Here is a 6,659-nt window from a genome sequence, read left to right on the forward strand (position 1 = left end):
TTTAAACGCCAGCAAGGTCTTCCTCCAATGTGTGCTATTTTTCTTTCTATTTTTCATTTTGTTTTTGCTTTTTCAACTGATTTTGTGACTTCTCATGATCATCAACCTACAGAAAACATAAAATAACAAAGGAAAATAGATAAATATAACATTGTGTTGCCTCTCAACAAGCGCTTCTTTAATGTCAGTAGCTTGAAAGTGGGCTCTCATGGAGCCTCACAGATACTCAGAGCAATGTTGGAACCTCCCAACACCAAACTTAGAGTTTGAATGTGGGGGTTCAACACCAAACTTAGAATTTGGTTGTGGCCTCCCAACACCAAACTTAGAGTTTGACTGTGGGGGCTTTGTTTGACTCTATTTTGAGAGAAGCTCTTCATGCTTCCTCTCTATGGTGACAGAGGGATATCCTTGAGCCTTAAACACAAAGGATTCTTCATTCACTTGAATGATCAATTCTCCTCTGTCCACATCAATCACAGCCTTTGCTGTGGCTAGGAAGGGTCTGCCAAGGATGATGGATTCATCCATGCACTTCCCAGTCTCTAGGACTATGAAATCAGTAGGGATGTAATGGTCTTCAATCTTTACCAGAACATCCTCTACAAGCCCATAAGCTTGTTTTCTTGAATTGTCTGCCATCTCTAGTGAGATTCTTGCAGCTTGTACCTCAAAGATCCATAGCTTCTCCATTATAGAGAGAGGCATGAGGTTTACACTTGACCCTAGGTCACACAAGGCCTTCTTGAAGGTCATGGTGCCTATGGCACAAGGTATTGAGAACTTCCCAGGATCTTGTCTCTTTTGAGGTAATCTCTGCCTAGTCAAATCATCCAGTTCTTTGGTGAGCAAAGGGGGTTCATCCTCCCAAGTCTCATTACCAAATAACGTGTCATTTAGCTTCATGATTGCTCCAAGGTATTTAGCAACTTGCTCTTCAGTGACATACTCATCCTTTTCAGAGGAAGAATACTCATCAGAGCTCATGAATGGCAGAAGTAAATCCAATGGAATCTTTATGGTCTCTGTGTGAGCCTCAGATTCCCATTGTTCCTCATTAGGGAACTCATTAGAGACTAGTGGACGTCCATTGAGGTCTTCCTCAGTGGCAATCTCTGCCTCTTCCTCCTCTCCAAGTTCGGCCATGTGGGTCATGTTAATGGCCTTGCATTCTCCTTTTGGATTCTCTTCTGTATTGCTTGGAAGAGTACTAGGAGGGAGTTCAGTAATTTTCTTGCTCAGCTGTCCCACTTGTGCCTCCAAGTTTCTAATGGAGGACCTTGTTTCAGTCATAAAACTTTGAGTGGTTTTGATTAGATCAGAGACCATGGTTGCTAAGTCAGAGTGGCTCTACTTAGAATTCTCTGTCTGTTGCTGAGAAGATTATGGAAAAGGCTTGCCATTGCTAAACCTATTTCTTCCACCATTATTGTTGTTAAAACCTTGTTGAGGTCTCTGTTGATCCTTCCATGAGAGATTTGGATGATTTCTCCATGAAGAATTATAGGTGTATCCATAGGGTTCTCCCATGTAATTCACCTCTTCCATTGAAGGGTTCTCAGGATCATAAGCTTCTTCTTCAGATGAAGCGTCCTCAGTACTGCTTGATGCAGCTTGCATTCCAGACAGACTTTGAGAAATCATATTGACTTGCTGAGTCAATATTTTGTTCTGAGCCAATAGGGCATTCAGAGTATCAATCTCAATAACTCCTTTCTTTTTATTCGTCCCATTGTTCACAGGATTCCTTTCAGAAGTGTACATGAATTGGTTATTTGCAACCATTTCAATTAGTTCTTGAGCTTCTGCAGGCTTCTTCTTCAGATGAAGAGATCCTCCAGCAGAGCTATCCAAAGACATCTTGGACAGTTCAGACAGACCATCATAGAGGATACCTATGATGCTCCATTCAGAAAGCATATCATTAGGGCACTTTCTGATCAATTGTTTGTATCTTTCCCAAGCTTCATAGAGGGATTCACCTTCCTTCTGTCTGAAGGTTTGGACTTCCACTCTAAGCTTACTCAATTTTTGAGGTGGAAAGAACTTTGCCAAGAAGGCATTGACTAGCTTTTCCCAAGAGTTCAAGCTTTCTTTAGGTTGTGAGTCCAACCAAATCCTAGCTTTGTCTCTTACAGCAAAAGGGAATAGCATAAGTCTGTAGACCTCAGGGTCAACCCCATTAGTCTTGACAGTGTCACAAATTTGCAAGAACTCAGCTAAAAACTGATGAGGATCTTCCAATGGAAGTCCATGGAACATGCAATTCTGTTGCATCAGAGAAACTAATTGAGGCTTAAGCTCAAAGTTGTTTGCTCTAATGGCAGGGATAGAGATGCTTCTCCCATAGAAGTCGGGAGTAGGTGCAGTAAAGTCACCCAGCCCCTTCCTCGCATTGTTGGCATTGTTGTTGTTTTCGGCTGCCATGTCTTCTTCTTTGAAGATTTCTGTTAGGTCCTCTACAGAGAGTTGTGCCTTAGCTTCTCTTAGCTTTCGCTTCAAGGTCCTTTCCGATTCAGGGTCAGCCTCAACAAGAATGCTTTTGTCTTTGCTCCTGCTCATATGAAAGAGAAGAAAACAAGAAAATATGGAATCCTCTATGTCACAGTATAGAGATTCCTTGAGGTGTCAGAGGAAAAGAAAAATGGAAGGAAGAGATAGAAAATTCGAACTTATCAAGGAAAGATGGAGTTCGAATTGTGCATTGAGGAGTAGTGTTAGTCCATAAATAGAAGGATGTGAGAAGAGGGGAAGAAATTTTCGAAAATTAAGTAAAAGATTTTAAAAACATTTTGAAAAACACTAATTGATTTTCGAAAACCAAGAGTGGAAAAGAAATCAAGTGATTTTTGAAAAAGATTTTGAAATTAGAAAGTAAAAAGATATGATTGAAAACTATTTTGAAAAAGATGTGATTAAAAAGATATGATTTAAAAGTTATGGTTTTTTAAAAAGATGTGATTGAGAAGATATGATTTGAAAAACAATTTAAAAAGATTTGATTTTTGAAAATTAATGACTTGGCTAACCAGAAAAGATATGATTCAAACATTAAACCTTTCTCAAAAGAAAAGGCAACATACTTGAATTGTTGAATCAAATCATTAATTGTTAGCAAGTATTTTTGAAAATGGAAAGAAATTGATTTTGAAAACATATGATTGAAAAGATATGATTTGAAAAGGATTTGATTTTGAAAAAATTTTGAAAACTTGAAAAAAAATTTGAATTAAAAATAGAATCTTCCCTCTTGTACCATCCTGGCGTTAAACGCCCAGAATGGTGCACATTCTGGCGTTTAACGCCCAAAACACTACCCTTTTGGGCGTTAAACGCCCAGCCAAGCACCCTGGCTGGCGTTTAAACGCCAGTTTTCCTTCTTCACTGGGTGTTTTGAACGCCCAGCCTTTTTCTGTGTAATTCCTCTGCTGTATGTTCTGAATCTTCAATTCTCTGTATTTTTGACTTGAAAAGACACAAATTAAAAATTTTTTTTTGGATTTTTAATAATCAAAATGTAACTAAAATCAAATAACAATGCACGCAAGACTCCAAACTTAGCAGTTTGTATACCATTGACACTAACAAAATGAGAATGAATATGAAAAACAACAAAACACTCAAGACAAGAGAATTTAAAGATCAAAACAGGGAAATCATCAAGAACAACTTGAAGATTAATGAAGACACATGCATGAATGCAAGAAGAATAGAAACATGCAATTGACACCAAACTTAAAATGAGACACTAGACTCAACAAGAAACATAAAATATTTTTTTATTTTTATGATTTTGTAATTTTTTTTGGATTTTTCAAAAATAAAATGGAAAAGAAAATAAAGATATCAAAATTCTTAATGAGAATTCCAGGAATCATGCAATGTTAGTCTAAAGCTTTAGTCTAAAGGAATTAGACATGGCTAGCCAAGCTTCAGCAGGACATTACATTCAAGAGCTAAATTGATGAAGATCAATCAGCTTTGGTGATGATAAGAACATCACCTTGAAACACTAGAATTCATTCTTAAAAATTCTGAAAAATACCTAATCTAAACAACAAGATGAACCGTCAGTTGTCCAAACTCAAACAATCCCCAGCAACGGCGCCAAAAACTTGGTGCACGAAATTGTGATCATCAATGGCGCCATCAACATGGTACGCTCAATTGCAATCTCAATTATTTATCACAACTTTGCACAACTAACCAGCAAGTGCACTGGGTCGTCCAAGTAATAAACCTTACGCGAGTAAGGGTCGATCCCACGGAGATTGTTGGTATGAAGCAAGCTATGGTCACCTTGTAAATCTTAGTCAGGCAGATTCAAATGGTTATGGATGACATACGAATAAGGCATAAAGATTGAGATACTTATGTAATTCATTGGTGAGAACTTCAGATAAGCGTATGGAGATGCTTTGTCCCTTCCATCTCTCTGCTTTCCTACTGTCTTCATCCAATCCTTCTTACTCCTTTCCATGGCAAGCTATATGTTGGGCATCACCGTTGTTAGTAGCTACAATCCTGTCCTCTCAGTGAAAATGTTCAACGCACCCTATCACGGCACGGCTAATCATCTATCGGTTCTCAATCAGGTTGGAATAGAATCCATTGATTCTTTTGCGTCTGTCACTAACGCCCAGCCTTCAAGAGTTTGAAGCTCGTCACAGTCATTCAATCCTTGAATCCTACTCAAAATACCACAGAAAAGGTTTAGACCTTCTGGATTCTCTTGAATGCCGCCATCAGTTCTAGCTTATACCATGAAGATTCCGATTAAGGGATCCAAGAGATAAACATTCAAGCCTTGTTTGCTTGTAGAACAGAAGTGGTTGTCAAGCACTCATTCATAAGTGAGAATGATGATGAGTGTCACATAATCATCACATTCATCATGTTCTTGGGTGCAAATGAATATCTTAGAACAAGAATATGCTGAATTGAATAGAAGAACAATAGTAATTGCATTAATACTCGAGGTACAGCAGAGCTCCACACCTTAATCTATGGTGTGTAGAAACTCCACCGTTGAAAATACATAAGTGATAATAGTGATCATTGGCTTTGGCCCCAGAGAGGGAACCAGAAGAACCAAGATCTGATCTAAGATCTAAAGTTATCAAAAGATGAAAATACAATAGTAAAAGGTCGTATTTGTAGAGAACTAGTAGCCTAGGGTTTACAGAAATGAGTAAATTACATAAAAATCCACTTCCAGGCCCACTTGGTGTGTGCTTGGGCTGAGCATTGAAGCTTTCATGTGTAGAGACTTTTCTTGGAGTTAAACACCAGCTTTTGTCCCAGTTTGGGCGTTTAACTCCCATTCTTGTGCCAGTTCCGGCGTTTAACGCCGGGCAGTTTTGAGCTGATTTGGAACGCCGGTTTGGGCCATCAAATCTCGGGCAAAGTATGGACTATTATATATTGCTGGAAAGCGCAAGATGTCTACTTTCCAACGCCGTTGAGAGCGCGCCAATTGGGTTTCTGTAGCTCCAGAAAATCCACTTCGAGTTCAGGGAGGTCAGAATCCAACAGCATCTACAGTCCTTTTCAGCCTCTGAATCAGATTTTTGCTCAGGTCCCTCAATTTCAGCCAGAAAATACCTGAAATCACAGAAAAACACACAAACTCATAGTAAAGTCCAGAAAAGTGAATTTTAACTAAAAACTAATAAAAATATAATAAAAACTAACTAAAACATACTAAAAACAATGCCAAAAAGCGTATAAATTATCCGCTCATCAAGTAGCCTCTAATATTTGCCTGAATTAGTAGCATCTCCATCTCCTTATGATACTCATCTACAGATTTAGAACACTGGTATAGCCATTGGAGCCGTTGATGTAGCTCCCTGTAGTAGTAAGAAGGGACAAACCGTTGTCGCATGACCTTCTTCATCTTTTCCCAAGACTGAATTTGGTGGTTTTTCATTCCGTCTCCTCTTTTTGTCCATCTTGTTCCACCATACAAGGGCATAATCTGAGAATTCTACAGTTGCTAGTCTTACATTTTTCACATCAGAATAGTTGTGACACTAAAATAGGAGCTCCACCTTCCATTCCCATTCTAGGTAAGCCTCAAGGTCACTTTCGCCTTTAAATTATGGGATGCACATCTTAATAGCATTGAGGTTACTATCAACATCTTCTGGTTGTCTATGACGCCGGGATCTGGGTGAAGTCTCCTCCTTAAACTTCTCAGGATGATTATGAACAGATTCTTGAGATCGTGCTCTTCAACTAGGGAAAAAAGAGTTAATTCGAGAATCCATGTCATCAAGACTTTGTTTAATCTTGCAAGGACGCCAGTGAGTGCGTCGACGTGAAACATTAGTTGTGGATTGGGGTTTCCATCATTGTTAGCCATTAATGACCCTGTGAAAAAAAAAAACAAAGACGTCACAGTACACTTCTCACATGTATCACTCAGAGTAGGTGATGATTGGATTTTTGACGGTTTAGAATTTCACAAATGAAGTCTCATTGTAAAGTATAGTTTCTAAACCAAGTAATAATCCTTTCATACAAAATTTTTTTTGTCACAAGTAACAAACCCCTAAAATTTGTAAACTGAAGTATTTAAACCTCGGGTCGTTCTGCCTAGGAATTATAATAAAGTGTCTTGTTATTGGTTATGAGATATTTTAGGGTCTTTTTGA

General features: G+C 38.5%; 1 non-coding gene across 1 annotated transcript; it reads left to right on the forward strand.

The window, feature by feature from the left end:
- Positions 1–1,914: 1,914 nt before the first annotated feature.
- Positions 1,915–2,022, forward strand: LOC112804221 (small nucleolar RNA R71). Its single transcript, XR_003202838.1, has one exon. It is a non-coding gene; the product is annotated as a small nucleolar RNA R71 (small nucleolar RNA).
- The last annotated feature ends 4,637 nt before the right edge of the window (positions 2,023–6,659 follow it).

The sequence above is a fragment of the Arachis hypogaea genome, chromosome 5, assembly GCF_003086295.3.
Source record: "Arachis hypogaea cultivar Tifrunner chromosome 5, arahy.Tifrunner.gnm2.J5K5, whole genome shotgun sequence".
In the NCBI taxonomy this organism is placed as follows: Eukaryota; Viridiplantae; Streptophyta; class Magnoliopsida; order Fabales; family Fabaceae; genus Arachis; species Arachis hypogaea.